This window comes from Eptatretus burgeri, chromosome 5 (assembly GCF_056783735.1).
Source record: "Eptatretus burgeri isolate ZD-2024b chromosome 5, Ebu_testis_v1, whole genome shotgun sequence".
Lineage (NCBI taxonomy): Eukaryota > Metazoa > Chordata > Myxini > Myxiniformes > Myxinidae > Eptatretus > Eptatretus burgeri.
Window position 1 is genome coordinate 83,517,201 of NC_140965.1, and position 26,725 is coordinate 83,543,925.

General features: G+C 45.4%; 1 long non-coding RNA gene across 1 annotated transcript in view; it reads right to left on the reverse strand.

Moving 5' to 3' along the window:
* Window positions 1–863: 863 nt before the first annotated feature.
* LOC147026855 (uncharacterized) overlaps window positions 864–26,725 on the reverse strand; it is a 78,635-nt gene continuing 52,773 nt past the window's right edge. Inside the window, exon 4 of the long non-coding RNA XR_015058536.1 lies at window positions 864–1,995. This is a non-coding gene — a long non-coding RNA (uncharacterized LOC147026855). The remainder of the gene's footprint in view (window positions 1,996–26,725) is intronic.

Here is a 26,725-nt window from a genome sequence, read left to right on the forward strand (position 1 = left end):
TTAGGTGAGATATCTCTGTAAGTATATGTGTAGTTAGGCCCAAACCCGTTGTCTAGAGGGAATAAATGTCATTTATGCGGGCTGCGACTCTTCAGGATAGCCGTTTTTCTTTTACTATCTTTATTTTGGACCAACCGCCATAATTACCACCACCAACCACGTCTCAACAGCCATCACACAACAACCACCAACCACAACGCCGCTTCACAACAACAACCACCAACCACAACGCCGCTTCACAACAACAACCAACCACAACGCCGCTTCACAACAACAACCACCAACCACAACGCCGCTTCACAACAACAACCACCAACCACAACGCCGCTTCACCACAACTGCCACGACCTTTACTGTCACAACTCACCACCATCTCATCCACACCATCTCGCGCCACTCGTGGGCGCCGATGCTGGACTCGTGCGGGGCGCGCACCGAGCAGCGTGTTCAAAAACATCACGGACTTTCCGCAGAAAACGGATCAAAAACGACTCACGCCCACTTTTGTTCCGTCCAATCGGTGAGCGAGGGGCGATTTGGTCCCGCCTCCAGGGCGTTGGAGGGCGGTCGCTATATGCATATTCATGGATCAAAAAGCATTCACGCCCACTTTTCCTCGGGCCAATGGGGAGCCAGCAAGAGAGGTGAAGGGTCGGAGGCAGAGGGTCAAGGGTGAAAGAGCGAAGCCACGGGGCTTATAAAAACGGCTGCGTTCGTCAGTCAAGTTGAGTTCAGTTGGAAGTTGAGTTGAGTGTGCGGAGTTCAAGAGAGTCGTCGGTGGAGCTGGAAAGAAGTGGTACTAGTCAGAGTGAAGAGGACGGAGCTGTGGAGAGGTGACGGCGGCGAAGCCGGACGAGGGGGTGCTCGCGTCGGTGCCGGGAGCGGCACAGGGAGAGGCCAGCAACGCGACCAAGGTGGAGGAGGAGACGCTCGCCGCGGGACCCGAGACAGGGTGATATCCTCCTTCCCCCGAGCATCAGCAACCCCCTCCTGTTCCCCCCGCGCTGACATAGTGCGACAAAGGGGGCCCCCTTCCCACCCCCTACCAGACACTGTCCGCGAGGCCCGCGGAGTTGAGGGGCCACCGCCGCTCTGCGTCTCATCATCAGACGGGTAGGCCCGACCCGGTCTCGGCCCCAGGCCCGCCTCATCCTGGAGGGTGGTTCTCTTTTCTTTTGCTTTGGGAATATGTGTTGTCGGCACCGTCTGTGAAGTAAAATTGTATAAGTGTTGCCGTGTGCCCGGTAGTCGGATAGATCTGCATTGTTGCATTTGCTTTTTGTGTAATATTGCATTGTCTTCTTCTTTTACATGTGCTTTTGGTGGAATTGTATATGTGTGCTTTCCGTTCATCGCGAAATAAATGTGCTTCATGTTGAACTGTTTTCCCGCTTCGCTTCGTCTTTTCTTTCATTGAATCTCCATCTTGCTTCACGTAAAGGGTTGGTCGTGGGCTAAAACGCCCGATAATTAATCGAACCGTCGAGGCCGACGAATAACACCACTCGGTTATCCCGATAGTACGGAACGGGTCGCTTAAAGTGGCCCGTGTCCGAGGTCGACCTGCGGCGAGGTGCGATCGCCCGGTCTACCCTCCGTGTGGGTACTTAGGTAGGTCGAATTTGGCGAGCAACTCTATCCCACGCGGGGGCCGATTGGCACGATCGTGGTGAGACCGAAAGGTCCACCTGTGACTGGTTCCCGGCGTTAGTCCGAGAGGGTCACGACTGGATTGTCCGTCCGGTGGGCGTCTCACAATGAAATGTGTCTCACAAATTTATATCTCCTTTAAGCACCTCAAGCTTTCTTTCTCATTTGGCACTGCCAATATCCATCTCTCCCTCTCCTCAGGATCTTTTGGGAAGGATATGACCTTTACATAAGGCGTCCCATCATAGTTTCCTCGACAACCAAAGCAGCTGCAACGACGTGGCATATTGTCACCAAAGCAGGAAACAACACAAAGATCCTGTGAGATCACCAGATGAACAGTTTCTGAAAGAGAAACAAACAAAACATACATTATAGTTAACGATGATAGAAATTAGCAAGTTGGTGCAGTAGGTGCACAATGTCATGTTTTGTCATAGACTTTACAAAAGTTCTCCTCTCTGAGTTACACAAAACGGGCAAAAAATACCAAAATTCAGTAATTTGACCTTGAAATATGACCTTTTGACCTTGAAGATGACCTCAGGTGGTGTTGAAAATGACACTATTGAACTCGCCGTCCTCAAAAACTCCTATATGGATCCCGAGATCGTGAACTTAGCCCTTCTAGAAGTCATTTTAGCCCCGGACTCAAGGTAATCCTTCAGACTCAAGTTACAAACCCCGAGATCGTGATGTTCCAGTCCTTCTCTTTTGGAGTCTATGGTGCAGTACACTTTATCTCCACTCCTCAGGCATCCTCTCACTTTCCAAGATTTTATGAAACAATCTGGTTAAAAACTCCACTGCCATCTCTCCTAAACATTTCCATGCCTCCACTGGTACATCATCTGGGCCAACTGCCTTTCCACTCTTCACCCTCTTCATAGCAGTCCTCACTTCATCCTCACTAATCCACCACACTTCCTGATTCACTGTATATATGTATATATATATATATATATATATATATATATATATATATATATATATATATATATATATATATATATATATATATATATATATATATATATATATATATATCTCTCTCTCTCAGCTCCTCAAAGTACTCCATCCACCTTCTCAACACACTCTCCTCGCTTGTCAGCTCATTTCCATTTGTGTCCTTTATCACCCTGGCCTGCAGCACATCCTTCCCAGCTCGGTCCCTCTGTCTGGCCAATCGGTACACATCCTTTTCCCCTTCCTTTGTATCCAACTTCTCATACAGCTCACCATATGCCTTTTCCTGAGCCTTCGCCACCTCTCTCTTCGCCTTGCGCCGCCACTCCTTGTACTTCTGTCCACTTTCTTCATCTCTCTGGCTATCCCAATTCTTTTTCGCCAACCCCTTCTTCCTTATACTTTCCTGTACTTCCTCGTTCCACCACCAAGTCTCCTTATCTTCCTTCCTCTGTCCAGATTTCACACCAAGTACCTTCTTCGCTATCTCCCTCACCACTTCTGCAGTAGTTGCCCAATCGTCCCACACCTCTTTACCACCATCCAACACCTGTCTCACCTCCTCCCTGAATTTCACGCAACAGTCTTCCTCCTTCAGCTTCCACCATCTGGACCTTGGTTCAGGCCTCACTCTCTTCCTCAACCACACCTCGAAAATCATCCAACAAACCACCATCTGATGCTGTCCAGCTCCACTCTCCCCTGCCACCTTGCAGTCTCTAATCTCTTTCAGGTTGCATCTCTTGCTTAAGACTTAGTCCACCTTTGTGCACTTTTCTCCACTCTTGTACGTCACCCTGTGTTCCTCCTTCTTCTTGAAATACGTATTTACCACCGCCATTTCCATTCTTTTTGCAAAATCTACCACCATCTGCCCGTCCACATTCCTCTCGTTGACACCGTACCTACCCATCACCTCCTCATCCTCTTTATTCCCTTCCCCAACATTCCCATTGAAATCTGCTCCAATCACCACTCTTTCTTCCTTGGATACACTCTCCACCACTTCATCTAACTCACTCCAGAAATCTTCTTTATATTCCATCTCACACCCAATATGTGGTGCATATGCACTGATGACATTCATCATCACCCCTTCAATTTCAAACTTCACAATCATCACTCGGTCAGACACTCTCCTCACCTCCAATACCCTCTTGACATAATCTTCCTTCAGGATTACCCCGACACCATTTCTCCTCCCATCCACACCATGGTAGAACAGTTTGAAACAATCTCCAATGCTCCTAGCCTTACTCCCCATCCACTTGGTCTCTTGTACACACAGTGTGTCCACCTTTCTTCTCTCCATCATATCAGCCAACTCTCGCCCTTTGCCAGTCATAGTCCCAACATTCAAAGTTCCAACTCTCACCTCCACACTTCTACCCTTCCTCCTCTCCCACTGCCTCTGGACACGCCTTCCCCATCTCCTTCTCCTCCTTCGCCCAGGAGTAACACAATTTCCACCGGTACCCTGCTGACCAACAGTGCCGGTGGCGGTAACCCGGGCCTCGACCGATCTGGTTTGGAAATCCGTTTTATGATCCGCATCATGATTTGGCGCAGGTTTTACGCCGAATGCCCTTCCTGATGCAACCCTCCCCATTTATCCAGGCTTGGGACCGGCAATGAGAGTGCACTAACTTGTGCAACCACAGTGGCTGGGTTTCGTGCAATACTCATCTAAAAGGAGAAAATAAATTTTCTTTGCCAATTCCTTTAAATTTCAGAATTTTGCATTTATTCATATTACGCAAAATAAAAGTGGGGAGCTGATTCTCGTGCAATACTCATCTCTATTCGTCACAAATATGCTTCGCGGTTACGAAAGGGGTTGATGATTTTCTGGGTGATTTCTGGCAGATGGACAATAGCCCAATTTTGGTTTGGGTGTTAATGAATGAGTTTTGTGTATAATACGGAAACGACTATTCCTTGTTTTGGACGAATGTCCTTTTCCGAGAAATTGGAGTTTATTGTGTTAACTTGGCTGTGAGAAGGAGTTGATGACTTTGATGGGGATCTCTGATGGAAGGACGAGTCAGAAAGTTAAATGAGGTGTTGTTAATACTGTTGCGGTTCTCGGAACCACATCCCTTCAAAGCAATAGCAACCATCATACAGTGGTCCCTTGACAGTTATCCATTAATATACGTTTAGATAGTCCCTTCCCTTTTGTCTCGCGGGACAACGGGACGTGCGTTGCAGGGATTTCATAGCTCGGTCTGTTTACACTAACTTAATTTCTACTCTTCTTTTCTGCTTATTCCCGAGGTAAATCCGAATTTGGGTCCTCGCGTAAGCCAACACGTTCAGCACGTGCCGCGGCCGGGTGAGGGGAATAGAAATCCGCAACAACACCACACGAGCGTCGACAGCGCAGCTGCGAGAAAATAGTGATACCCTCAAACGAACTTCTGCCGCAAACCCGAGATGATCGTCTCGAGCTTCCAATGATCTGGGATGAGATTGCTGGTTGCATTGAAAAGGCATATGAACGAATATCTCTTAAAGAGGCTGCACGGATGTTGTTTTTCACTACACAGAAGCAAATGACCCAATATTGGCGAAAGCATGGCTGGCAGCTTTAGTGCCAGTAACTATATTGTCAGAGGTCGATAATGTAAAAACAACCACTACGCCATGTTGTACGGAACACAAGTGTGCAAGCCACTAGCGCCTCGTTCTTTTCAACCCATTTCTGGATTTAGTTATATTGGCATTCTATTTTCCCTCCATACCTCCATCTAATTATTATATCCGATTGTTCCCCTCAATTCCTGACACAAATCAGGGTTGACCCACGTTCTGGCCACGTGCTTGATGGCAGATGCGCGCACTGTGCAGAACGTGCTCGAAGGCAGACCCATGCACCACTCGCGACACTTTATTATCGTACAGAGCACTGCATGAATGGCACACATCTTACCGTCTGTGCATGGGTCTGCCATAACACCTTACCGTCGATCCTCGCTGGCGACCGCGGGTGTTTCCCGCGACCGCTTCTCACCTCTCAGGCTGGCGAAGCCGTGATCAGACAGGGACGTGCTGTACAGCTCGGGCTGCGTGTCACATGAAGGAGCAGGCACATTGATCAGCGCCAATCGAGGGTCGCTGGGGCATGGCACGGAGTTCTTTGCAAGGCAATTTATGCCTCGGTGCTCGGAGCGAGAATTCCGCAGCTTGGAACCATCTGGCCGGAAGTGAAGTGGAGCCGCTTCCGGTCATGGCGGCCGGCCCGTGTGCTGGCCAGGGACCAACCAGAGCGCCCGATTCGGGTGACGACTCATCGCTTCGGGTCATCGCCCCCATCCCACACCACTGGATCTATAAAAGGACGGGTCGCGGGGCGGTGGAAGAGTTCTTGTCGTCGTTCCTGCTCGTTGTTCCTGGTGTATCGTTCCTGCTCATCATTCCTGGTGTTTCGTTCCAGAGACGTCATCATTCCTGCTCATTGTTCCTGGATCGTTTGAGTGTCGTTCCTGCCCATCGTCCTTTCTTCATTCCTGTCGGCTCGTTCTGCCCAGCTTGGGATCGATAACGCCACTTCCTTCACCCGTCCTTCTGTCGTCACCTGCAACTCCACCTCCACTTCTCCGCCCACACGTTGCTGACTCCACCCATCCACCTGGTCCCATCTACCACTCCGCCCACTCGCTCTCGACTCCGCCTTCTCCACCCAAGTTCCTTCCTTCACGCCCGACGGTCGCGTCATCCTATGGACCGATGCGAGCTGCACGAAGTACCACGAAGCAAGAAACGATGCACCAGCTGTCAGGGGGGTATCGCCCAGCGGAGCATCCCCCCAAAACGTATTGGTGGCGCGATCGGACAATCGTGCAATGTATTCAGAGACCGTTAGCCTCATCTCCTCACCTTTTTCTTTTCATCAACTCCTCTTCATCGGGGTGTGTGTGTGTGTGTGTGTGTGTGTGTGTGTGTGTGTGTGTGTGTGTGTGTGTGTGTGTGTGTGTGTGTGTGTGTGTGTGTGTGTGTGTGTGTGTGTGTGTGTGTGTGTGTGTGCACGCGTGCGCGTGCGTCCTGGCGCATCCTGGCGCCTGTCCTCGTAAGTTAAGATTGCAGAAGATTATTATTTTGGGTTAAGTCTGCTCTGTGTCTGTGTTTTGTAAGTTGCTTGTACATTGTCGCACCTCACGCTTCTTTCTTTCCCTGCATTACACACACCAATAAAACTATTCACTGTACTACATAACTTTCCTCGCCTGCTTGTATACAAGTTATTATTAGAAATGTTCCCAGCTTGTTTTTGTCTTTTCTTTCATTGATCCAGCATTGTCCAAATCCTAGCTTTGCTGGGAATTTATTCCCAACGATCCGTTCCTTTTAGCCGGTACATCCTTGGCAGTGTCGCTCGGCTGCATCCGATCCGGTTCGGACAAGGCGTACCGAGGGCGTTAATTAAATCACGTGATAAATTAGGGAACCCGGTTAACCCATTGATGGGAGGACCCTAGGTCATGCGGTTGAGTTATTGGCGTTCACGGTCAGTTAGCAACCTGCCGTATCACGGAATTATCCGTATGTGACGGCCTACAATTCCGGGGAGTCTGGTGGGAGCCGAGATAGCTTCTCCTCCCCCCCCCCCCCAGTGGTTCTCTCACCCGACCCCCAGCCCGCAACAATACGTTACGATATGTAGAATACGGCAATTGCTGGTTTGAGACTAATGTCCTTTTGCATGAAATTGGAGTTTTGTTGGAGGAAGGGAGAGGAGCAGCCACGCACTTTTATTTTGCGTAATATGAATGAATGCAAAATTCTGAAATTTAAAGGAATTGGCAAAGAAAATTTCTTTTCTCCTTTTAAGTGCATTTAAAAAAAAAAAAGTGTGTAGCCAAAAAACTTCTTTTTTCGTTTACTTGTTTTCTATGTAGTTTTTTTTTTTTTAAGTCTTGAATATTCTGAATGAAATGTTTTGTTTTTGTATCTGCAAAGTATATCTAAATAGAATATTTGATTTCTCAACAAAGTTTTCAGTTTCATCAAAATCAATATTTTATTGCAATTCAATTGATGTAATTCGGCATTTTAGATAATCTTTCTATTTCCACCAAGGACTTTTGATTGCAAGTATTGCCCAATGTAAACTTCGCACAATCCAACTCTTCCAAACAGTCCATCCAGCGATCTGACTCGACATAAAGCTACATTTATGTAATTAAGCAATTTACGCAATCTTTCCATTTTGACGTAAAGCCACATCAGCCTGTCCTGGTGCAAACAACTTTGAGCCCAAGTTGATGACTGTGCGGTCCACAGTTGAGCCTTGCATTGTGTGCACTGTCGATGACCAGCAGAGAATCGGAAGCATGCACCTTTCGGCAGTACCAAAGGAATATTTTGCAGGAAATTGCGACGCCATTGGTTTAATTTGATGGATGCCAATATCACCAAAGTCAATCATCACCACTGCGATGTCTTCGGCATATATCTGTGCTCATCGGAAGTGTGGCCAAATGATTTCCGTGATTTGACCCATTGCTCCATTCACTTCTCTGCTTGCCACGTCATGCAGCATCGCCTTCGTACCCTTAAACAAAGTAAGCTCTTTGGGCAATCCACCAGTCTTATTCACGTAGGAAGGATCAACTTTTGCAATTCTGCATTTCCAAATTGCGTGTCAAGTCGACATTCTTGTCCTGCGCACGAATGGTAGTCATGATGACATTCTGGTTTGCATAGTAATTCAGCACCGCTTTGTTGTGACAGTCCACATGCAGAATTGTCAGATAAATTCGCAACACTTTTTCCTTGCTGAATTCACCTGTATCATTGCCATTCAGCTTCCTAAATAGAAGGTCCAAATGCTCCCATGTGATCGTTCCGACTCAGATCATTCAATCGATCGATGAATGTCGTTTCGCCTTGTTGTCTCATGTTTTGTGTAAGCTCGCAAAATGAGAATACTCGCCATAAATGTGTTCGGAGTTGCATTCACTCAGGTTGCTGAAATACGACGCTTCCTCTCACTGGTGGCAGTTGCATCAAGTCACCGAACAGCAGAACATTCAATCCGCCGAAAAGTTCCTCGACATCCTTCAACTGCTTAAGACGCTGATCAATCATGCAGAGCATCTTGTTGGGAACCATTGATATCTCATCGACAATCAGGAACTCGACATCCTTCCAATGCATTCACATGTGTCTCAAGTAGTCGCCAGTCAGCATCGGCATGCTCAGAATTTTGCCATCCTTCTGAGCAGACAGCTTCAAAATGGAGTGAAGTGGAGAGCCATTGACCAGTCGAGCAGCGACACTCATCAATGTGCAAACTTTCAAAGTTGTATTGTCTCTGCCATAACAGCGCTGGATTTGTTCCTGAAGCAGCATGAGGGTGAATGACTTTCCAGTTCCGGCACCTCCAGTGATGAAAAAATTGACTCGATTCTCTGATCCATTCGTTTGGCATTCATTGCTTTGCGTGATTTAATTGAAGAGATCATGCTGCCCAACATTCTTGGCTACGTCGTCCATTACAGTTTCTTTCAGTTGGTTATCATCGGGGTTGGCTTCCAGTGGTTCGTAATTTTCAAGCTCAACGAAAGTGTGTGCCTGCTCGAAAGCAACTTGAAGCTGTTGATCGCATGTTCCGTATCCGTGTTTCTCCATTAAGTTTGACATCTGCTTAATGGTCTCTTCTTTTGCCAGAAAAGCACCTTTTACCGTGTCAAATCCATCCAGCAGCTTGTGTTCAGACTGGAACGGGCAGTATTGTGCAAGCAAACTATAATAATAGTTCTCAGGATCAACGGTCACTTTGAAGTACGGCACTCTAACAGCAGCTCGAACATTTCTGATTTTCATCTTGCTGTTGTCCTGGAGAATTAGCAAGCGAGATGTGGTGGGAGCCGGCAGCTGCTGGTAAGCATCTTCATCGCCATTGTCATCAACAACTTGATCTTTCTTCTTCTTATAGTGTGGCTGGAAAAACATTGCAAAGTCCATAAGGCACATGTCATCAAAGTTGTAGTCAGGATGCTCAAGTGGTCGCTTCTGATAACGTTCGATGATATTTGAGCAAAAGCCGGCAGCAACATCGTCATTTCCAAAGTTGATGACTTGGTGGTGCTGCTTCAGCTTTCTGGTGTTCAGGAAAATGCATTGACGGGAACTTTCACGTTGCTTGAGATAATACAATTGGAACACGCACTCACAAGCGAGACTTGGTGTTCGTTGAGGATCTTCATGCAAACCTTAAACAGTTTGAGAGGTGTCCCCATCTTCCTGTCGAATCTTAACGGCTTCCGACAATCCCTTGTTAAAGCCGGTTGGCTCACATTTGGAAACATATTTGGCAATGTACAAGGCAATCGTTTCATTGGATCCGCATCGCTGGATATCCATATTTCCTTGCCAAAGCTTCAGAAGGCTGGGATTGTAGTTGTTGATGAATCTCTCATTGTTCTTGCGTTTCAAAATGCAGATTCGACCTCCATTTGCTACAAGCTGATCAGATGTGTGCGAGATTTTTGTTTTCTCACATACTTGTCAAGGGAAATTGAAGGGGCAGTATGAAGAAGCGTTCTTGTTGCATGTTTGTGTATGTCGGTGAATCTGTAGCTTTTCTACAAGTGCTTTCAGTTCAGGATCTTCTGGCATTTCACACATAACCTTGTCAATTCACTCAATTCCTTCTTCGGTGTTTAAATCTGGAGTATTTTCAACCCAAATGACTTTGTGAAGATGGGGAGAACCCCGATCTTGGAATTAGATATACCACCAGTAATCCATGATACAACCACCCAGCAATTCATGGTTGGCTTTCATGTCCGTCATCAATGCATCTCGAATCGAACCATGAAATGTTGGCTGACAACTGTTGGATACTTCTCGATCAAGATTTGCGTCTCATAGACTGTCAAGCTTGCTGGATCTCTTTCAACATCGCCATCAGCAGTAAAGCTTTTCGCACGTCAAGCCAATTGAGATCATTGCAGCTAAATGTGATGAAGAAGTGAGGAGGGCCTAAGTATCGGATTTGTGCAATCAATTCATTTCGTGCCGTTCTCCAGTAAGCCGATGATCCACAAAGCTTTTTCACATACAAATGAACATCATCAACTTTACTGTTGTGATGCTGAATATTGGGGCCGCACAAGGAAATGTTTGACTTGCTGAGATTATACTCGTGCATTGAAAGGGCGTAGAAGAGGTCATCGTTACACTGGAATCTCAAGTCGTCGCCCAGAATTCTGGTTTGAAAGTAGTCCAAAGGTGTGATCCAAACAGGCCTCCCCTCTTGAAAGCCGTTGATGCCTTAAGGGAAGAGGTAGAACCATTCAAATTCTTCAGCCTTTGATTCATGTGCAACATTTATGATGTTGTCTGTTTTGCGTTGAATGGTATTCAAGTTGCGTTCATTATCCAGAACATAGTCCAATATGGCTTCTTCTTGTGACTGAGTGCATTCAATTGGGAGCATCACAGACGTTCTGACTGGTATGAAGGCAAATCCCGTTCGTTGCAAAGGTTCTGCCTGATGCTGACTTGGTGCTGTGCGATGGTGATTCTGGCTACACTCCACAATGTCATTCTTAGAAATTATGTCATTTGATAATGCATGCTCAACCATTCACAGCTGGCGCACCCGAATCGCCACGGGAGTGGGAAGCAGCAAAGGAGAACTTTTCCTCAAAGTTCATAACTGCATCGTATTTGCCAAAAGTGATCAAGATGCCATAGGAATGATGTTCGAAAAGCTGCTGCAAACCTTGCATTGAAGTCTTTGCAAATTCTGCTCCATTGTATGATTGCTGGGAAGTCTTCATAATTCATCGAGAACGAATGGTTGAAGGCGATGAAATCGTTCTTGAAGACATTGAAATTTATAATGTTCAGGAAGCCATCAGGCGAAAGCTCAACTCCAGCAACATCAGACAACACTCGAATGGTCTCGTACAGGCTGTCACCCTCGATTAGCCACTCGTTGCAAATGTTTGCAGTCCAGCGAGATGGTGAAGTTATGTGAGCTCGCACAATTGCCGATAGCGCCATTGCACAACCCTGCACACCTGCGTGCTGCGGGTTAAAAACCATGTCACTAGGTTGCTTCCAGGATGCAGGAATCAACTGGGAAACGTTGAGCAAAGAGAATTGCCTGCCCTTTGAATCCGAATTGTCTGAAGATACCCCTGAACTCGACAATTTTCACGAATGGTGTGATTCTGGAAAATGATCGTTGCTCAACTTGTGAAATCACTGCAATTTCCTGAAGAATATCCCCTGGATCGAGATTATTCCAGTAGGCAATGGCTGGCGATTCATCCTTTTTTCCACTCATATGAGTTTTGCAGCGGTTACAAACCAGAAGAGATGGTTTTTCAGTGAGTTCTGAAGACAGGAACTCGTGAATTTGCTGAGACATCAGGCAAAATGTGTGGAGTTGACTCAGATAGAAGTGCTTGCGGCAGATTTCACAGCATTTGTCAGCAAATTTGTTGATTGCAGGCTGGAACTGATCAAATATCTGCATGTTTGACAAGTCCTCGCTGGCGAGCAATTGCAAGATGTTCTTCATGGGATTGAGGAAACTCGTTGGCAGCGAGATTTGATTGCAGAGTTCGCTAGTATGCCAATCGAGCTTCATTCTGTTCTTTGCTTTCCACCAAATGATTTAACAATTGTCTTTCTCTTTGTGCTGTTAATAGGGACTGGCATTGCCCCTCTGTCTCAATGGAATGATACAATTCTTGACGTTCATATGTTGTGCTTTAAGCGAGATTTCCATTGCTCGTCAGTTTCTTTTGAACGATTTGTTGATTTACGCAGATTTTCTGCTTCCAACCGAGATTCCCGTTGCTTGTCATTGCTTCTCAAGTTTTGACTCGTGCTTAGATGAAGTCTCCTTTCTCTTGCGACTTGTAGTATTCGCGTTGCTTTGCTAGTCGCCTCTGGCACTGAGAAGCAACCTCAATCTTACCCATTCCATAAGGAAAGTGATCAGGGTTGGGGTCAATTATGTAATTAATCACGTAATTGATAATTAATTACAATTACGGGTGTAATTGTAATTGAAAGCTGGTAATTATGCGTGTAATTGTAATTGAAGTAATAAATCAATTACATTTCAATTACGTTTCAATTACACAGTGTTTTCAATTTCAATTTCAAATTTGGCTACAGACTAAGATCACTGACAGACTGAGGGATGTCCAGGATATCTGTCTGACAGTGGACATCTGGTCCAGCCGTGACATGAGGAGTTACCTGGGTGTAACAGGGCACTTTGTAGAGAACTTCTCTCTTCAGTGTCATATTGGCCTGTCAGTGCTTCAAGGGTTCCCACACCGGGGAACACATCAGCACAACAGTTCAACAGATCATCACCAGCTTTGACTTGGACAACAAGGTATTTGATTTATTTATTTTATTTTATTTCCCTTTAATTTTTCAGCATTATACAATGTAAATGTAAAAAGTAGTTATAATACCACTGTAATTTTATTATAGCAGTAATTTTTATCATTGTATCTACTAGTGTAAATTTACTCGTGTAAATTTTATTTATTGTATTTGTTTAGGTCAGCGTCATTGTCACCGACAATGCTGCCAACATGCTGAGGGCATTCGTCACACTGCCAGGAATTGAGGGGGATAATCTCAGCGATAGTGATGAGGAGGACTGTGAGGATGGCACTCAACAACCAGCAGACACCACTGCTGTGCTGGAGTTCCTTCCAGATCACATACCTGCTTCGCTCACACACTTCAGCTGGTAGTGAAGGATGGACTGAAACACACTGGAGGGATGACGACAATCATCAACAAGGCCTCCAAGCTCATCACCCATGTCAGGCACTCGACCTTGGGAACTGAAGTGTTTGAGGGTGACCTGAAGCTGCAGCAGCAGAATGACACCAGATGGAGCAGCGTCAACAGGATGTTAAAGTCTGTTCTTCGCGCTGACCCCGTCAAGATGGAGAAACTGAAGTTTCCAGGTAAGCTCACCAAGAGTGAGCTTAGGATCATCAGCGAGATCACAGAAGCTCTCACCCCTTTCCTGGACGCCACAGACCAGTGCCAGGGACAGAACACAGTAACAGCCAGTCTCGTTCTGCCCTGTGTTCGTGGTCTCCGAGCAGAACTCGCAGACCTCTCTGGGACCTACAAGTCCTAGTTTGTATTTACACTTGCAGCCTCCATCGACACCCGTTTGGGACCTTACGAGCTGCAGGAGTCCTTCCAGCTGGCAGCTGCTCTGGATCCTCGTTGGAAGCTTGGGTGGTGTTCTCCCGAGGATGTTCAGAATATCACAAACCTTCTGCAGGACAAGGTGTCCTCACAGCTTCCTTCACCTACCAGTGAGCCAGCCTCCCCACCCAGGAAGAAGTCTAAACTGTTCAGGTTTATGGCTTCATCCACACCTGCTGTCACCCCCTACAAGCTACTCAAGTAGCCAAGTACTTGGCTGATCCTGCAGCAGCAGAAGACTCCGACCCACTCACCTACTGGAAGCAGAATCAGACCTCATTTCCCCAGCTGGCCATGTTAGCCCACCGCTTTCTGGCCATACCAGCTTCTTCTGCTCCTGTGGAGCGACTTTTCCATTGCGGGAAAAGTCTTCAGGCCAGTCAGATGTCTCCTCTCCGATGCCAGGTTTGAGGAACTAATGTTCCTTCGGTGCAATGCACCCTTCGACAGCTAGATATACATCGATTTCACTCAGTCATATTAAGCCATGTGATATGAATTTATTGTAGATTTTGTAAATATATGTAGATAAAGTTTTATATATAAATGTCTGTGATCATGTAAATAAAGTTCCATATTCAAATTTCTTGTTTTTTTTTTGTTTTGTGGGAGGAAATAAATGTGTGCTAATTGCAATGGTAATTGACAATTGATAATTGTAATTGAAATGTAATTGAAATTTTTTGCGAGCATAATTATATTTGAAAATTTATAATTGTAATTGAAAAATTTGTACTGGGGCGTAATTGTAATTGAAAATTTATAATTGTAATGTAATTGAAAAAATTGTACTGGGGCGTAATTGTAATTTAATTGTAATTGAAAAATTTCAAAAGTTTTGTAATTGTAATTGATACCTCGTAATTGAGGATGCAATTGTAATTGAAAATTGTAATTCACCCCAACCCTGAACATGATCATTTACCACTAATAATGAAAATCGTATGATTTATTACTGACTAGCAGCAACCTCTAACCTTCCCAACTACGAAACAAGGAATGTCTGTCCCCGGCTTTTCCAAGGCCACATCAAAATTGCTGGCCGTTCCAACACCACATCACAATCCCCGCTGCAACATATGTTTTGCCTCAAATATTCATCGCAGAGTCCATAATCCCAGCTAAATGACCTGCAACACCATAGGAATAATTCTGTAACACTTTAAAGGCATTACATATCATTAGGACAGGCCTACGGAATAGCAGCTATTGTCAGCATGCAATAGTGGACCATCGTGTCAGAGGACATAAGGTCGATTAAAACGGCCGTTGCAACAGCACAGTGTTTCCAAGTTTTTGCCACAAAAATCGCCCAATTTTTGTTACTGCCTAAGTATTGCAGAGTTTATCCCATAGACCATTGGTGAACCGGTAACGTAACAGCTACCTCACGATATTGATCTGTCACATGCCTTACAAACCTAACACTGATTCTCTGCCTGTGGCTTACGTGCTTTTCTTTTCAAGTTCCCCTTTTCCCAGCATGCAGTAATAATTCAAAACAGGTCTCTTGACTCTTACTTAAACCACGTAAGATATCCTGACTTGATCTATGGCAACCATGGAGGAGGTTTTAAACCTATTCAAAATATCCCAATTGCCATCAACTCCCAGGTCAGACGAAGGCGGGACTGGGATTGATGCATGGAAGATCCGTCAAATTTTGATCGATGAAAATGTATCAGAAAAGAGGAACCGTGGGCCAAATTTCAGCTCTCGAGGACGTTTGGAACCTAGAAAACGAACAGCTCAAATATGTGAAACGGGACAAACTAACAAAGTTCAGATGAAGTTAAATACAAGTGTGTAATTAAAAGAACAACCGGTTGTGGTCTTGTTTTTGTACAGCCAGTTCTCTCAAACAAGCCTGTGGCACGGAAACAGCCGATTGATCTCCCAGGAATAATCCAGATCCCCCACATCCATGATGCTGTACCCCTGCCTTCACAAAGTCAAGGCCAAGAGAGAAAGACCCGGTCCATGAGGATCAATTAGCACTGATCATGACCATGCAGCCCTGACGAATCTGGGCAGCAGGGAAGAATGTTGAGGATTTGTTCGACTGGCGTTGGTGGTTACAACCAACGCGAAGAGGTGTCCTGGGAGTTTCCGTATTGTCCTAAAAACGCTTTTTAGGCAAATAAGACTTTTTGCATGAATAAAGTTCCCAGTGTAAAGTGTATTGGCTTGCTTAGTGCAAGCTAAAACACATGCTGTTTGAAAAGGTGTTTCTGCATTGGAATCGTGCTTTGGAACAAAATGTGTTCAGAACAAGCTTTTGTGTTTAAAATGCTTGTATTTGCTCAACATTCCTCTTTTTATTCTATTTTTTTTTCCTCTCTGCAACATTAAAGTTCATGGAGGAGTAAGCCAATTGGGGGTATAATCAGCAGGGCAACTAACTCTTTGACACAATATGTTCCCATTGTATACTCCCTTTTTGGCTGCTGGTTGTATGGTTAAGGCCCAGCCACACCTTGACGTTTTTTGAAAAATTTGTCTAAAACGCTGGCACACGTCGAATAAGTTATGGTTAACTTTTGGAAACATTGAGAGCATGCTGAAAAACACTGCCATACGTCGTAGTACGCTGGTTTTCATCGTTGTACTTTGCGGTTGTCCTCAAATTTTAGCATGCTTGAAATTTTACGACTTATGCCAGCGTATGATTCACAAGTTCCGCTACGCTGGGCATAAGTTGTCGGCACATTATGCGATCGTTGACACACGTTACTTGTAAGTTACTCATAAGTCGAAACACGTCGAGGTAATGTTTAGCGTACCCGAAACTTATTTCTAACCTACGAGTAACGTGTTGTCGGAACGTTATGCGATCGTTGACACACGTCCACACACGTTACTTGTAAGTTACTCGTACATCAAAACACGTCAAGGTAATGGTTAGCGTCAGTGTTCCAGACTCCCTGTTTTTTTTTTTTTGTTTTTTTTCTTCGGTATGACGGTGATGTTGACACTTCGATTTCTAGTGCGGTTATGATTTAAATCGTTGACCGGCAGCCTATTAATTATATTATATTATAACCGCACTAGAAATCGAAGTGTCAACATCACCGTCATACAGAAGAAAAAAAAAACCAAGGAGTCTGGAACACTGACGCTAACCCAACCATTACCTCAACGTGTTTCGACTGATTAGTAACTTACAAGTAACTTTTGTCAACGTGTGCCAACGATCGCATATCGTGCGCACAACTTATTCCCATCGCATGCGGAACGTGTGAGGCATACGGCAAGTACGTCATAAAAATTCTAACACGTTTAAAATTTCAAGGCATACTCCACTTACTACGACGTATGATAGCGTACTTTAGCGTTCTATTCACGCATACCAAACTTACCCATACTGTATTCGAAGTGCGCCAGCGTTTTGGACGCATTTTTCAGAGGTCGGCATACGCTGGCAAGATCGCCAAAGTGTGACTGCGATGTTGACACTTCCATTTCTCCGGCGGTTATGATTTGAATCATTGTGCGGCAGCCTTTTAATAGGCTACGCCACGTGATCGTCGTCGATACGTGCAGCGCGCTATGCATAAGTTAGACTATGTTGGGCATAGGTTGTGAACACCGACAACAGGCTAAGCATTCGTTGGTATAAGTTATCTATAATACAACTAAACGATCTGTGTCAGTTACTAATATGTTATGCATATGACCAACTCGTTATGAATATGTCCTAATCTTTAAAAAAAAAACATCAAAAGTTCAGCGTAAGCCAGCGTTTTACATACATTTTGATACGTTGCCATTGCTGCCTAAAACGTCAAGGTGTGACTGGGCCTTTAGGGGCGCAGCTATGTCGCTGATGCAGTGCCCCTATTACCAGTACACTGGTGCTCATTTCGCTGACCTTGGAAGGATGACAGGCTGAGTCAACCCCCTGGTGTTAATTCAGTGGAAAACGGTTTTAGAACTCAGGACCCAAGGATCGCAAGCCACCACCCTAACCACTAAGTCAACAACAGGCTCAATGAAATATGTAAGAACGATCAAAGAGGAAACATAGTGTCCGTCTCTCCGGCAAGTTTAAGAGTTGGGTTGGGAACAGTTAATGAATCACCAGTAAGGATGGGGAATGATGCAAGATATTGGTGCACCAACTACTTGAACCCGTGGACGGAAGCGTTGGATAGTCAAAATAACGACCAATTACTGCACCGTAGTCCCAAGAAGGAAGCCAGACGTAAACACACACACACACACACACACACACACACACACACACACACACACACACACACACACACACACACAATCGCGGAGGATTTAATTGTGATGGAGGAGACGACAACGGGTTGTGGTGGGGAAGAAAAGGAAAATACCGAACGATAACAAATAAATAATTATGTGCAAATGGGTAGAATAAATATAAAGAACGAGGCGCTACACTCTGGACTCAGTCACAGATGTGGAGGGGAAAAAAAACCGGGGGGGACTGAGCTTTTTGGCAGTGGGACGGCCAGATGATGAGGAGGGATAAGGAGGCGAGCAGATGATGAGACGAGCAAACCATGAGGCGTCCAGATGATCGCAGGTTGATGAGATTGGCAGGAGGGTCACACACAGGACCCCGGCGACGACCAGGCTTTTGGGCAACAAACAGAGCAGGCCCACCCCCTCAAAGAAAGCCCTTCTCTCGCTCTTGCACATGTCAACCACTCCCAGTCACGTACCCAGACTTCTCCGCCTTCTCCTCAGACCAATTTTCCCTTCAGCCGTTCCCAACGCTCGCTCTCTCGACCCTTCTCAAATCCTGTCTCTCCAACAGCTTCGAATGTTCTCTCTCCCCTAAAAGCCGATTTTGGCCCTTCCCTCTTCTTTTTTTCTTAGCCACACTCCACCCCTTGGGAGGCGATCCGCCCCTCGAATGGCGATCCACCCCTCCACCCCTCGGAAGGTGATCCACCCCTTCGCCCCTTGGGAGGCGATCCACCACTCCACTCCTCGGAAGGGGATCCACCCTCTGCCCCTTGGGAGGCGATCCACCGCTCCACCTCTCCGGAGGCGATCCACCCCTCCACCCCTCCACCCCTCCACCCCTCCACCCCTCGGAAAGTGATCCACCCCTTCGCCCCTTGGGAGGCGATCCACCACTCCACCCCTCGGAAGGTGATCCACCCCTTCGCCCCTTGGGAGGCGATCCACCGCTCCACCCCTCGGAAGGCGATCCACCCTCCGCCCCTTGGGAGGCGATCCACCGCTCCGCCCCTTGGGAGGCGATCCACCCCTTGGGAAGCGATCTACCGCTCCACCCCTCGGCAGGCGATCCACCGCTCTGGCCCCACCTCTTTCGTGCCAAGCCGCCTGGCACCCGCCCCCCCGAGGTTTAGAGGGGTTTTACACACAATTTCCTCAACCATAATCTCTTAATAATTATTACTATTGTACCACCATCCCTTGTATGGTGTGCAGGCAAACAAGACAATGCTTAATATGAAGTTTCCCTACTTTTCCATCGAGATGGCCATCCACTCACACACGGACCATGCTACACTCTACATTCCTATCTGTTCTATGATAATATCTAACCCCCCCCCCCTTTTCCACAAACGTAACAATACAAACACAGATATATTATGTACCGGTAAGTACTTACAAAAGCTATTTTATTTGAAGTTGTAACCTCAACGTAAAAGCAATTGACTGATTTCCCAACTGCCCGGATCATCAGCTGGGCACTGTTTTTCATCGAGGTTTCGATCCTTTCAGCCCAGAACCTCTCCAAACGGCGGATCCACAACCCCAGTCGCAGGTCCTCATCAGTAGATTACTCAACATCAATGGACCCACAACCTGAAAGTTGTGTCCAGACAGTCAGTCCACACAGCAATGCAATATCCTGATACAAACTTATTTGATTATTATTTTTATTTAAAGTATTACTACATGTGACTAACTTTAATCATACATCACTTCCATGATAAATTAAGTGATAAACACTACCTTCTAGACATGTCCATTACACAGCACCTCGATCTAAGCATAGACTCAAACTGTCATTCAAATATTCAAACTGTCATTAACAACCGATTTTAACATGATGCACTGTGTATCCCAGCAACCACCAAGAAATTATATTCATGTTAATTTATAATGTATTTTTAAACTAATATTTATAAATTTATTCATTTTATTTACTTTTTATCTAAATACCTCCTTGATTTAACACACATCTAACTTCTTCTTCGTCTTCTTCTTCTTTCGGCTGCTCCCGTTAGGGGTCGCCACAGCGGATCATCCATATGATCCACATAGTGATTTGGCACATGTTTTACGCCGGATGCCCTTCCTGACGCAACCCTGGTCGCCTCTTACGACACACAGGGATATGGTACACCTATTTTAACCGGGGTATACACCGGCCCAGTATACTGGTACTCATTTTGCCGACCTCGGAAGGTTGACAGGCTGAGTCAACCCCCTGGTGTATTAATTCAGTGGCCCAACGGGGCTTGAACTCAGGACCTTTTGGATCCCGAGCCGCTGCCCTAACTACTGCGCCAACACCAGGCTTTTAACACATATCTAACTATATGTACATATAATATGATTGACCAATAATATTATTTATCTCACTAAAATAATTAATTTATTATTATTACATCAAATGCAATGCAATAGGAACTTGTTAATATGACAACCAACCAAACTTAAATAAAAGATGACGATAGAGTCCAAAGACATTCTCACAAGACCTGATCAAACAATCAGCCAAATATCCTCTGTTTAACATGATGGAAAAAACCTTCTCAGCACGTTCCACAAAATCATCCTTTTCTGGACAAATTCTTGTAAATCTAAGTTGCTGAGATGAAAAGGCATTGGAACCCATTTTAATTGATGCATTACTACCTGGAAAGGTGTACAAGACTACAGGGAAACTGAAATCATCAACTTTATGATTATACACTTGTACTAAAACCATTCTGTCCAACTCTAACCAAAACATCATCCAGATATGCAGTAACTGTACAATCATTACCTCTCCTGTTGGCAATCAGGTTATCTGGATAAATCTTATAAAGCTGTCTTTCAAAAAATTATAGCTAACCACACAAGTATCGTGTATGAGATAACGACATATAATATGGAATAGGCAAAGCCTAGACGCGAACGTAGAATTCTTCTTACATTCGCTTCTGACTTTACATAAAACTTGTTCACAACTGCACACTTGCCAACTATACCGTGGTACATGTCAGCGCCGCACAGCTGATCATTTTGACACAATTTCCGGTTACTTCGGCCTGGATTCGGGATCAGCGAACAAATAATGTAAATCACGATTAAAAATTTTTTTTGATGATGCGGGAGATATCTTTATTAAAATTAACTTTGGGAAAAAAATAATTGAATAAATAAATAAATAAACGATCACTTCTGGTCAAGACTAAAAGAAATTAAAAGTTCCGGAAAGAGTTTCAAAATCACTCACGGTAATGTTAAATACAAAATAAACACTTCCTGTCATGAAAAAAAAAAATCACTTTCGGAAGTATAAAATTAACTTTGGGAAAAAAAATAATTGAATAAATAAATAAACACTTCCGGTCATGATCTCCCGGCATGCATCATTCCCCATGACAAAAACCGGAAACAAAAAAACCCAGAAACAAAACAAAAACGGAAGCAAAATGGTCATAGCCAACGACGGATTCACAATTGGCAGGGTATTGTGTTGTTTTTGTTGTTTCCTATTCTCTCATGTGCACGTGTTAAGTAATATTCACAAGACAGAAATAAAACCCAATCGTGTTTATACACCGCACAGCGTTTAACAACAACCGGAAGCAAAAGGTCATATCCAATGACACGGATTCCAAATAGCCAGGGGTGTTGTGTTCTTGTTGTTTACTATTCTCTCACGTGCACGCGTTATTAAGTATGAAGCTCACTGTGTTTGCTATAACGACATGCATGAGATGACATTTTTTAGCGAATCCTATTTTTTTTTTTCTCCTTCGTCAGTTTCTGCACAAATTAAAAGTAGCAGAAGATAAAAAAAAATATCCTCTGGTAGGGGGCTGCAGTTCCCACCCATGGGAATAACCTTAACCTGTTGAAACATCATCCCACAAAAAGACACAAAAGTAGAAAATTTAATTAACAGCATCATTAAACTTCTGCTTATCAAAACAATGAAAACTTGAGTATTTCTTTTTAGAAAAGAATGCTCTATCAACCCTGACACATAAAAACTTATTAAAAGAGCTAAAAAACCTTGTCAATTACTTTGAAGAGCAGAACCCTCACAAGTACTAAATTTAAATTTCCATATAAAAATGAAAATTTCAAAAACTTCAACTGATTTGATATTCAGGTCAGGTAGGTATGGGAGCATGCGCCAGAGCAGGGCGTCGCTGCATCCACTTTCCTCCAGTACTCCAGGGGCCTCCGTCTGGCCATCCCCCAGGCAGATGCCTAACCCATCCCATTCTCCTTGAGATGCTGATCCAATCTGCTGTAACCACGACGCACGTGGTCGGCCCATTGGCCTCCTCCACTCATGAGACTCTCTCGCTGAGAGAATCTGGTGAGCAGGATCAGCGTCAGGAAAACGAGCCACATGTCCATACAGCCACAGTGACACTCACGGACCATGCAGGTAACAAATCTCATTTGAGTCTCTCTCAGCAACTGCTTGGTGGACACAAAGTCCAACCAGTGATCGCCAAGGATTCTGCGAAGAGAACTGGTGCCAAAGGAATCAAGTCTCCATCTCAGATCGCTGGTCAGAGTTCAAATCTCACATTCATAGACCAAGACCAGAAGCACCAAGGACCTGAAGACTCGGACTTTCGTCCTCCCGCACAGGTACCAGCAGTGCCACACCCCATGATCCAGTGAATCCATCAGTTCCCAGGCCTGACCAAAACATCTGTTGACCTCTGGCTCACAGCCAGCAGAGACATGAATATCACTGCCAAAGAAAGCGAATCTCAACGTGACCTCAACATCCTCACCACAAACAGGTTCAAGCAAGATTGCAGCTTCCAATATGTCATTGAAAGCCTGGGTCTCAGTTTTGACCCAGGAAATCCGTAATCCCAGCGGCTCCGACTCCTCATTCAGCACCTCGCGGGCCCCCAAAAGGATATCTAAAGTCTCCACAAAGATGACTGCATCATCTGCGAAATCAAAGTCAGACATCTTGACATTCCCGAACAATGCACCGCAGCTTGATCTCTCTGACATCCTCCCAAGAATCCAGTCCATACAAGTGCTGAAAAGTGTGGGGGCAGTACACACCCCTGACGAACTATAGTAGCAACTGGAAATAAGTCAGAGATGGTACCACCACATCTCACAGCACTCTCAGTACCAGAGTATAGTTCACACATCAGATTGATAAGTTTTGGTGGCACCCCACGAAGATCAAGAGTCCTCCAGAGGGCATCTCGATTCACTGAATGAAACGCTTTGCAAGCAGCCACTGCGGAAACTCTCGCCTGCGTTTGGTGAGGACCCGAAGAGCAAGGATGCAGTCAATCGTTGACCTCTTTGGTGTAAAGCCTGACTGCTCTGGATGCTGGTGCTCAGGCAGATGGTGGCAAACCCTATCAAGAATTATCCGAGAAAAGACCTTGCCCGGCACTGAGAGCAGCGTCACCCCTCGGTAGTTGTTGCAGTCCTGGTGATCACCATTACCTTTCCAGAGAGGGACAACAAGGACCCTCTTCCAGTCAGTTGGGATGATGCCTGTGTTCCAGGCAAAGCACATAACTGCATCCAATGACATGAGTACAGCATTCCCACCAGCCTTGAGAAGTTCAGCATGGATGCCACAGATCCCAGGAGCTTTACCCATTTCAACCGGTTCACCTCAGGCTGTGTTTGCACAAGCGAAGGTGGACCACAGTTGATTGGAGGGTCAGCAATAGGGATTGTAACACCCCTGACATCCAACTCGACAGCTGGTGGATCAGCCTGGGTCAACCGGTCAAAGTAACCGGCCAAGCGGGCCTTCACTGAGGACTCTTCTGTCAAGAGCCCACCACCATCTACTCGAACTGCAGTACTGTACACCGAGAGACGGCATTGGAGGAACGCAATGCATGAATTCCCCTGTAAGCAGGACGAGAATCACTTGACCACAGGTGATGCTCTATCCACTTACCAATGCCTCGTACATAGGCTTCCTTGTCCACCCTTAAGCCGCTGTCACACCTTGACGTTTTAGCCAGCATATGGCAACACATGAAAATGTATGTAAAACGCTGGCGTACACTGAACTATTGATGTTTTTTTCCAGTTTTGGGCATATTCATAACGAGTTGGACGTATGCATAACATATTAGTAAAGTACACAGAACGTTTCGATAACATATAGATAACTTATACCAACGAATGCTTAACGTGTTGTCAGCGTTCACAACCTATGCCCAACGATAGTCTAACTTATGCATAGCGCGGCAGCGTATCGCCGACAATCACGTGGTGTAGCCTATTGAAAGGCTGCGGCTCGACGATTCAAATCATAACCGCACTCGACATCGAAGTGTCAAGCCGCTGTCACACCTTGACGTTTTAGCCAGCATATGCCGACGTATGAAAAATTTGCCGAATACGCTGGCACATGTCGAATACGTTATGGGTAAGTTTTGTATACGTTAAGAGCACGCTGAAGCACGCTGGCATACGTCGTAGTACGCCGACAAATTTTTTAGCATGCTCAAAATTTTTCGACGTATGCCAGCGTATGGTGCACACGTTCCGCATACGCTGGCCATAAGTTGAAGGCACGTTATGCGACACACGTTACTTGTAAGTTACGCATAAGTTGGAACACGTCGAGGTAATGTTTCGAGTACCCGAAACTTATTTCTAACCTATGAGTAACGTGCTTTGAACCTATTAGTAACGCGCTTTGAACCTATGTGCAACGTATCTCCAACGCATATTGAGGTATGTAGATTTATTTGACGTCTTTCGGACAACCACAGAACTTACTGAACGTGTTACTAACTTACAGCTACCGTATTGGCAGCGTTTAGGGGAATTGGTATATAAAAATGGGGTTCACACAGGAGGAACCCGTCAGTGTTCCAGACTCCATGTTTTTTTTTTTTTTGTTTTGTTTTTATTCTTCGGCACGAATGTGATGTTGACACTTCGATTTCTAGTGCGGTTATGATTTAAATCGTTGAACGGCAGCCTATTAATTATATTGTATTATAACCGCACTAGAAATCGAAGTGTCAACATCACCGTCATGCCGAAGAAAAAAAACAACAAAACCATGGAGTCTGGAACACTGACGTGAAACATTACCTCAACGTGTTTCGACTTACAAGTAACTTACAAGTAACGTGTGTCAACGATCGCGTAACGTGCCTACAACTTATGGCCAGCGCATGCGGAATTTGTGAGTCATACGCTGGTATACGTCGAAAAATTTTGAGAATGTTAAAATTTGTCGAAGAGCTCGGCGTACTACGACGTATGCCAGCGCACTACGATGTATGCCAGCGTGCTGTTAACGTATACAAAACTTACGCATAACGTATTCGACGTGTGGCAGCATTTCGACTTACGAGTAACTTACAAGTAATGTGTCAATGATCGCGTAACGTGCCTACAACTTATGGCCAGCGTATGCGGAACGTGTGAGTCATACGCTGGCATACGTCAAAAAATTTTGAGCATGTTAAAATTTTAAGAAGAGCTCGGGGTACTACGACGTATGCCAGCGTATTACAACGTATGCCAGCGTACTGCGATGTATGACAGCGTGCTCTAAACGTATATAAAACTTACCCATAACGTATTTGACGTGTGCCAGCATTTTAGACAAATTTTTCATACGTCGGCAGACGCTGGCTAAATTGTCGAGGTGTGACAGCGGCTTTAGCGCACATGCAGTTTTTCGTCTCAGCTCCCTGAACAGCTCCGCTCTGCCACTCAGCCTAGCCCTGTGACTCTGGTCAATGGTATCCAGTGTCGCTTGAGAGACTAAATTCTTCTTCGCCCTCCAGTGAGTTCCAAGACATCCACCGGCAACATCAAGGACGGTGGTCTTGATGGCACTCCACAACTCTTCAGGATCCCCCAAAGTACCCAGACCCCCAAATCTCCACTCAGCCTGTTCGCAAAGTCCTCAGCTTCACCCTCATCCTTGAGCTTGCCAACATCGAGCCGAGGCTGGGATGGTAACATTCTCCTGGAATTAAGCTCCAACTTCAGAGTTGCAACAACAAGCCGGTGGTCAATAGTGAAGAACTGAGCACTCCGGTAGACCCTGCAGTTCCGGATCATCCTCCAGCGTCCATCAACGAGTCCATGGTCAATCTCCTTTGCCACACCGCCAACGTTGGGATACCAAGTCCGGCGATGAGCTTGTGGGCACTGAAACCATGAACCAGCCACCCGAAGTCCATGACTTCTTGCAAAGTCAATGAACTTGGTGCTATTTTGGTTCACAGTTCCAGACCCATGGGGACCAACACACACCTCATAACCATCCCTATCAGTTCCAGTTGATGCATTGAAATCCCCTTAGACTCAAAGATTATCTCGCCTGGGGCACTGATCAACCACAGACTCGAGGGTGGCACAGAATGCGTCCTTCACGGTGAGATGATTGGCTTCAATCGGAGCATATACAGAGGCCAGGGAAATGACACCCAAGGAGTGACGAATCCTTAGTCTCATAATACGCTCATTAACCAATGTTACCTCAATTTATCATTGGAGTCAGCATATTGGACACAGCTATAGAAACTCCTTGGGCAATGGTAACCCTCACAGCAAACAGATCAATAGAAGGTGTAACCACTCGCCATGATTTCGCCGCAATCCGGTCTCCGAACCTCAGAGAGTGCTGCAATACCAATGTCCCAACGCTTAAGCTCAGATGATAAAAGAGACAGGTGAT